This window comes from Sapajus apella, unplaced genomic scaffold (genome assembly GCF_009761245.1).
Source record: "Sapajus apella isolate SASKATOON/1434 unplaced genomic scaffold, GSC_monkey_1.0 scaffold1, whole genome shotgun sequence".
Classification (NCBI taxonomy): Eukaryota; Metazoa; Chordata; class Mammalia; order Primates; family Cebidae; genus Sapajus; species Sapajus apella.
This window is the reverse complement of record NW_022436941.1, coordinates 16,096,041-16,105,071: the sequence shown is the minus strand read 5'-3', so window position 1 is coordinate 16,105,071 and position 9,031 is coordinate 16,096,041. Positions and strand designations below refer to the sequence as shown.

Sequence of the window (9,031 nt, the reverse complement as noted above, 5' to 3'; positions counted from 1 at the left end):
TGAGATTAGGAACCCACCCTTATAATTTAGCCTTTCTCATCTTGACAGTTCCTATCTCCAAATATAGTCACATTGGGGGTTTCAGTTTCAACCTATGAATTTTGGGCAGATGCAAACACTCAGTTCACAACAGTCACCTAAACCAACTGCATGATAACCATGACCCAAATATTATCTACTTCTCTCAGGAACAGCAGCACAGATGATTTGGAATTCCATTAGATTACAAGTGCTTTTCCCCTACAACATACAATGATGCATGCTGAAGAGCATGATTAAAAATACCGAGTTAGGTTTAGTAATTTATATAAATAACTTACTTAGAATGCATGTACAAACTAAATCAAAGAGCCAATGTCCAATTTATGCAACTACTCAGTATCTGAAAATCTAAATTCCTAAGATTTCCATGACTTTGCTAAGATTTTAACCAAAACTCTTGACGAGCATGAGAAATATTGCCTTGTATTGCTGTCCTACACATTCCTGCTTTAGGAAGGAATTAAAAATTTTTAACTATTAAAAAAAGGCAAGAAACTTAAGAATTTCTTTATGCTTTGGAATACTTCACAGCAGTTTTTTATTAACCAGATTTACGTGTTTCAACAAGAATAAACCTCCAAAGCAAATATAACCTACATAAGCAAAATTGTTTCAAAAATTAAACAACAAAAAAAGTTGGATACTACAACATCCTAAAAAACTAACTCACCTCACCCTTTCTGAATAAAAATGAAATGGAATAAAAGAAATAAGTCCCCAACTGCTTCCTCTGTCTATGACCACACACCCTCATTTAGGCTAATCTTTGACATTTTTTCCCCTGTCCCTTTCATTTCAAAAGTAAAAATAGTAATACTCAGTATTTAGAATGTCCATCATGGAGAACTGCTGGCAGCATAAAAAGAGAATCATTTGACTTTTACACTATAAAATTCTCCATTTAAAGGATATTTGTGCATAAGGCTCTGTAGTTCAGTATCAAAAACATTTATTTAATACTGTCTGCCAGATATTACAGTAGGCAATTTTGTTTTCAATTTATATTTACCTTTTACAACAACTCATGCAATTTTGGCACATTAGCAACTAAAGATGTTGATGTGCACACATTAAAAAAAATCCTTTTTAGGAGATCCACAGTTACAGAGCAATTACATAAATCTTCAACTTGAAAGATCTTTAGTTTATTTTATTTTGTACTGCCCTAAAAGATGGGGTTAAGACAGTAAGTAATCCAGGTAGTCAGGAGAACCTAATGAAACAGGCTTTCTGCTCTGCCTAATTTTCCTACCTTCCCTTGCTGGGGCACCACTGCCCATGGGTGGAGCTGCCAATTAAGTCAGAGCCTCAGGGTGACACACAGCTACTGAGCCAACAGACATCCAACAAGTACTCTCTGTATCCAGAAACACTAACTTATCCAAGAGCAGGGGATTCACAGGAATCCTATAATCGTCAGTTAGGTAAGAAAAATAAAACCAATTTTGAAAGTTTGCTCGGGAATAACATCGACATTTAAAAGTCACTGAAATGGAGAATGTTCCGCTACATCGCAAGGAGGAAAGGGGGGTGCTTCTGAAACCTAGCAAACCAAATCTTAAATCACTGCTTAGTTTGCCGCATGTTATTTGCCTCATCAAAAGTCTTTGCCATCATAAAAATTTATTTCTTAAAACTCAAATCCCATCATGCAAGACAGATGATCAAAGAGCTTCCCAGAGTGTTTGGGATTGGGAAATTCTTTTTCTACTTGTAGGTTTTGCATCAAAACAGATGTAGCAAGAAAAGCCACATCTCAATGCCTTTCGGACTTTATGAAAATGGACAATCCCAGTTGAGCAGGGATATTGCAGATGTCTCCCCTATCAGGGAGGATAACCTGCCTTCCCAGGTAGGTGGAGCCCAACCACAGCAGAGAATGATATGTGGAAAGCATTATTCTGAAGGAGGGAGAACTAATTCACCCTGTCACCTTTCTTTGTTGAGGAAAGCTAGCAATTTGAGAATCTGTGTCTGTATCCATTTTCTACGTGAAAAGGAAGCCTTTTGCAATAAAACAGGCATTTTGTCATCTTTTAACAAGATGTCCATTTTATTTTTAGAAATACGCAAAAGATAAGTGAAGACAAGAGACTTTCTAACTGGGTCTCTTCTGTTCAGTGAGGCCAGAAAATGAGACATAAAATTATATCAGTACACACTAGTCCCCTGAAGTTAAAAAAATATACATGGTTCTTCTTCAAGTATTCTAAAAGCAGCATTAAGCAGCTCTACTATGAATATTATTTAATGTAAGACAGGTACATGGAGCTTTAGGTTTTGAAAAAAAAAAAAAAACAACACAAAACTACACTATTCGGAGAACCATTTATGGTGATTGCTATATGCAACAGCTTGTTTGAATTCATTCTTTCCATTTTAAAAGCCACAGGAATATATCAGAAATGGCCAAATCATGAATATTATTTACTTTATTCTAAATGTAACTAGACCTAGGGAGACTTTGCTAATTACTGGTAGTGTAGCAGAGCAGAAATCTGCTCATGTCTCATTCGAGCTTTGGATTAGATAAAACATTAGTTCTATGGAGCTGATCGCTCTGGAGGCTTACTCATTTGCCTTGATGCAGTAAATGTTGGCACATTAGGCCTCTTGGAATATCCTGAAGCCGGCCTAATAACACATCTGCTGTGTTTATTTTTGAATGTAAATGGCACACAAAAGTATGCTTTGAAAATTAATTTCAGCTGAAAAACAATAAACATTAATAAATACAGATTTTGTTTCTGCTAACAATTACTTCACAAAATTGTTAGATGTGGTGGAAAGAACTGGTTTACAAATACGGTTTGCAGCAATTAAATCCCTTCAAACCAAACTACTCCAACCTGGATGGATTCCTCTTAGTTGTTGTAAGGGATATTCATATAGACTCACATGATTTTTATGACTTTGTGTGTACATGAAGAGCAAAGGCACCTGTTAGGTCAAGGTTGTTGCCATGAAAACAAAGAGAAATTAATTTCTAGCAATTGGATCAAGACAAAAGTACAGTTACACAAATATCTTAAGAAAATGGACTCTTAGTTGACATGGACAATGAAAACAACAAAGATGACACTTTCCTGCTATTTTCTAAATATCTTCTTAAAATTAGGCAGAAGGGTGCTCTTTCTTTACGTCCCCCAGATCTAAAATGATCAAGCAGTAATTATGGCACTCTGGCCTGCAGTATGAATTAGAGATGGTCGGCTTGCCCTAATGGCTGGAGTGGACAGATTGAAGCATTCAGCTGGTTCTTGGAACCACGAACCATCTGTTTACACCGCGTGGTAAAATCACCACGCTGAAAGCTGCTTGGTACCCGTAGCATGGCCTGCAGACCATCACCCCTGGGATGCTTGGTTCTGTCTAATCCTTGAGGAGAAGGGAAATCATCCTGGCGTGAGAATCAAGGGGCCTCTGCTCATTTGTATCCAGCTGTAGACCTTGGACCTTTCATCCTGAGCTTTTGGCACTCAGCTTCCTGGCCTGTGAAACGAAGAAACTGATCCTCTTTTCCCCCTCCAAGGTGCTCATCATATCTCTTTCAAGCCTTTATCCCACCACAGGGTGATTGTAAAACTGAAATGGTAATGTATAAACAAACAGAGAATTTTCAAAGGAAAAAAAGGTGACTCTCTCCTAACACAAACCAAGCCAAATAACTTTGTGATAATGAAATACAGAATTTTAAAAAACAGAAGACTGGTCTAGAGAAAGCTAGATAATTATATGTAGCTACACAGCTAAAGATTCCTAGACTGCAAGCAACCTGAAGGGCTGGGGTACGTGTCATGCATCTTTGTATTCTGTGCTCGCCAGAGCAATGGTTTGCAAGTTGTAGACAATCCCGGGTATTTGTTGATGGGAAAGTGACTAACTTAAATTTTTAAATACCAGATTTAAAACATTTGCATTCATTAAAATGATATAATATTTATGAGCTCAGAAAGTTTTAAAGGACTCAGAGAACATCAACTAAAGAATTGCAGGGTAAAACAGTTTAACCCTGTGGACTGACCCTGCCTTCATCAAAGCTGAAGACTCTACATACGGACAGAATGTGTGGTGTTGGCAGGGACACAGTTCAGCTGTGCCAAGTGGATCCTCTCTGGGAGTAACTTACAGGACCCAGTAACAAAGGACACTGGCTAGAGCGCTTTTCTCTTGAATTTGCTACATTTATATTCATTTTATATGCATTTCAGATAAAGTATGAAATTGTGTGGTGTGCTTTCTGCCTTTTATCCATTCATTCTCAGGAAAAATGAAAAATAGATTTGAGGGTAAGGGGTTTGCCTGGTGAAAATGGTTAGGAGTGAAAGCAGGAAAACCAGAAAAGCCACATACTGCCTTCTATAAATTTATTCACATTACATGCCTAAAGAGTTTAAAGAAATAAAGAAGGTTCTCTCTTGCCTCGGTTGTTTATAGTTCTTCAGCAATCTTGTCTTGATTCCAGATCATATTGCTGGATCAAACCCAAGATCAAAATGCCCAATGTGGTGTCAGTTTTTATTTCAGAAATTGGTCTGTTAATGACATCCTAATGTCTATCGTCACATAGCAGGAACTATATTAATATTTTTTTCTCTCAGGCACTGTTACACAGATGTCAGCTCTAATCCCTATAGAAGGCTGCTGCAAGTCAATCTTCATGGAAATATATTAGTGATGCCTGTGAAGTTTCTAGAAATACAAGAGGTGTGAAAATTATCATTGAAAAGAAGAAACCTTTTAAAAATTAAGCTTATCTAGAAATACGTAAAATTATTCCACTTGATGACAATAACTACCCACGATTTTTACAAAACTGCATTAGTCTAATGTAAACTAATAATACATATATTAAAACCCCTTAAGTTGTCTAAATATATCAACTGTTTTATACAAATCAAACATAAGAAAGCTCCCTGTTTTAGCTGAAAGTGATGCCTGACATTAATATTTCACAATTATGAATTAAATGAACACAAAATCCTTTTGTAAAATGTTATTGATCAACATAACTTTTATTCTGCGTTCAGGGAGCAGGAATACAGATGTTTCACAACCTGCAGGGCTGGGGCAAGCCAGCCTTTTAAGAGCATGATTGTAAACCGATGAAAGGTGTGTAAACAGATGACAGGGGCAATTACAATGTGGAATTGATTAGGCTCTCAATTACTAATGGCACATCGCTGGCATTATTCTTTTTATGCTGCTCTTTGATGACAAAAGCAACATGAATAGCTCATCAGGACTACAATATGTTTGTATTTTGAATGTCTCTCAGTAAGGGAACATCTGCTACTACAGCTGAAGCTATAGAATGAGACTGAGCTGGTATGGATTCTTACAGAAAAATGAGTTATGACGACTTCACCCCCAGCAGGTATCAGTCATTTTTTAATTTTTCTTAATGCCAGTGAAGAGTAAGAAAGGCCCTTGAACAAATGGGGAGAGTATTAGAAAGGAGAAGTTGGGGAAGAGAACATGGTGGGAACTGAGATATATTAAGTTAGGAATAGAAGTGTTAACTGGAGCAGAATCTGTAAATCTATAAGTCAAATGATCATTAATTATCAAGGATTGGTTAACAGCATCTGCCTCTGTACTGTACGTCTCTATAACACTTGCATCTTATAAAATTTCTCCCTATTCGTTTTCTGTTTTTTAGCTTGTCTTACAGATGCCGAAGAAGCTCCCAAAATAATAATAGTTGGGATTTTAGTAACAATTGCCCCATGAGTTGCTGAATTGAATTCAGCAGTCTCAGAAAGCCCAGCCTGGCCCTCTGAACTCCAGCCTCCCCACTGGGTCTCACACCTTGACAGTATTCTCCACTGCACTGCCATTTTTAGGCCCCATGCCCTGGCCTGGCTGAAACTTCAAGGCTCCCATTGGAAGGCAGCCCATCTTTGAGGTCAGAAGAAAACACTGTCATTCTGAAAGTTGGCCACTCACCTTCAAAATATCTCTTCCCTGTGGTTTGTTTTGTTTTGTTTAAAGGCATCAAAACAATCAGTCTGTGACCTATACCAGAACTGTTAAAACAGAAGGATTAACTCTAGACTTGGCCCCAAGTGCTGGCAGATGTTTTTGAGAACGGAGTTGGGGTGATCTTTAAGAACACTGAGAACTCACGCTTGTAACATGCAGATGTGGCGAACCTGGATTGAGTTCAGAGAAGTGACAAAGATGATGAAAGGGCTGAAGAATGGTTTCTGAGGGAAGGCTAAAGGGATTCTTTTTGCCTTTATCCCAAGAAATGAGAAAATAATGATTATTAACTTCAAAGTCAGTTTGCTCTTCATGTCTGCAACAAACCCAATGAATGGAAATAGGCTTGAATTAAAAGCAGGAGAGAATTGAAGGAGGTAAAAGGAAGACTTTCTTGTCCTTCAGAGGAAGAAATATGGCAATCTGAGTTCGTGGAGTCCACATTCGTACACAGTTTGGAACACAAGGATATACCACACATTTTTTATAATTAAATTTGACTTCTCATTTTTAAACTTTTTTCCCTTGGTTGTCTAGACTTTGAGGAGCAAAAACTGGAAATATGTAATCAGTTCATTTCCCCACTCCTGTTGTTCAGGCCCCCACAGCCTGGTCTTATGAATGTACCATAAAAGGACACTCATAGCTGGATCTCAGGTCTCAGTGGTCAGTATTTTTCCTGATTTTTACTATTTTCAGCACTTTGCAAAGACATATGGGGAAAAGGAAATGGAGGATTATGGCTAGTCGGGGAGGCTTAAAGTCAAGAGAAATTGGCACAGATCTAGAAGAGAGCATATGTCATTGATCTTGTCCACAAGCTAATTGAGAACATTCCCAGGCTTCACAGGGCAACACTATTTCTAGACTCTCAGGATTTAAGAAGTACTCAATAGTTCGACACAAGGCAGTGTGCTTGCTGGGTATGGAGTCTGGTTAAGCAATAACTCAATCTGTCTTCTGAGGCCTCCAATTCAGAAAAACTAAGGAGGCTTTGCTGCTGTTTAGTGACATCTCCACACCTACTACACAAAATAATAGTATTAATAATAAAGAAAACACTGGGGGGCTTTGTTCAAAATAGCCAAGTGGCAACTGACCCTTTTGTTTCCTTACCCAGCTGAAATACTCGCTTTCACAATACTTCTTTAGCAATCAGTTCGCCCCTGTGGCCCAAATGAGACTGCAACTACAAAGTGAAAAGAGCAAAAGCCTCTGTTGGTGACCTTCAAGCTGGCTAAAGACCTAGCCAAAATCTGTCGGCATATAGAGTTTCCATTTCCCTGTGAGAAACCACAGGGGTACATGCATGGGTGACATGAATGGAGGTGCTCGGTTGTAAAACGTTATTCACAAGCAAGACACCACTGTTATTGTTTCCTGTAATTATTCTGCCTAATAACAAAAGGAAAATAACTGATTTTGACACCCAAGTTTTGCTGTAAATAGGCAGAATGTTGTCATGAATATGCAAAATATTATGATCATTGCCATACCTAACTAATTGCATTTGAAACATGCTGGCCATAAAATAATTAATTAGCAGTGCAGAAAGGCATCATGATACTAGCTATAAATACTAAACATAACTAATTATTTCCGTCATAAAATGGTCCTGCCAAGTAATTTATAACAAAACCCAGCGCAGAAGGCAAAGCCCAGAGTTCCTACAGCTTGACGTATAACGGCTGTGTCACCCAAGGCTTTCTATTTTGTGATATTGTTGGGACGAGTGGATACCAATTTGAACATAAACTAAAATGAAACTAATCTAGGATTTTCAGTGTTCTTTGAGCTGTTGGGTGATTGTTGTGGAAAATTCAGGCAGATCCTTTTGTTGTTGACATCAAAAGTGGTAGGTCACTCTGGACCTGCAGAGTACATTCTGAGCTCAAGCAAAAATTGATTTCCTTTTTTAAAAAGCAGCTGGCATTACAATGAATAGCTTTCTTTCGATTTTTCTTCTCCAGTGAAGCATTCACTGAATGCAGCAGGCATAATAGGCTGAAGTAAACAGTGTCAGGTTCTGTTATATCAGGAGCTCTTTTAAACCAAGCAGACAAGCTATCATCAGTGCCTGAAACCCTGCAAATCATAGCAGAGTCAGAAAATGAGTTTGTTTCCTGACCAGTGTGTTGATGACATTTTGAAGAATGGAAGGAGGTGCTTTGCTAATCACTCTGGCTGCTGCATGCTCCATTATGATGCCATCTCGTTAATGAGCAAAAATAATGTGCCTGGATGAGGCAGTAATAGAATTAGAGCCTCCACAAGCTGGACTCATGACTGTCGTGAACATTCTCTGGTTTTGCATGAAACATGTGAGAGAGCGCCTTGGGATTCATCTCTTAGAATCATTTATCAGAATCGTCTGGCCTCATTTTTTTTTCCTGTGGTTTGAAAATAGGAAATTGGCCTACATCACAACAAAGTATCTTGCCCTAGTTTTCAGTCCTTAGGGTGAAAGACCTCATGACCAACTTCAAAGACAGCTAGTCTGGGCTGTGGCTTTTTTGTTTCTACTGTTGTTTTTTCCCCCCAAATGACTGTGACAGAAATAACTGTAAACATGGATATAGGTAATAGAAATGTTAAAATACATTCATTCATGTCATAGTAGAATCAGGCTTGCAATGATTCAACTGCATGCTAAGGAGCCTTAGAAGACCAGTGCTCATTTTGAGCTAAAAAATAGTTCTCTTCTAAGTACACAGCTCTCTCACCAACATAACTACAACAGTGACACTATGGCCCATTTAACTCTCCTTCATACAGTCCCGGGGACAGAGGGAGATACAAGTGCCTTCAGAGAGCCCCTAGAATTCAAGGCAAGTGCCGTTCACTTCCAGCCAATGAAGCCTTCTCCTGAGAGTCTCTCTAAAGTGAATTCTGCCACTGCTTTCAGGATGAGAGGCAGCCACTGGAATGGGACGGACTCCCAAGGCACGACATGGATAAGTGCCCAAGGGTGAAGCAAGGAAAAGAAACACTTGCCATGTGGTAC

At 38.5% G+C, this 9,031-nt stretch overlaps 1 long non-coding RNA gene across 1 annotated transcript; it reads left to right on the top strand.

Moving 5' to 3' along the window:
* Positions 1-1,380: 1,380 nt before the first annotated feature.
* Positions 1,381-6,539, top strand: LOC116559842. The gene is made up of 3 exons (XR_004272660.1): positions 1,381-1,466; positions 1,760-1,894; positions 5,705-6,539. It is a non-coding gene; the product is annotated as an uncharacterized LOC116559842 (long non-coding RNA).
* The last annotated feature ends 2,492 nt before the right edge of the window (positions 6,540-9,031 follow it).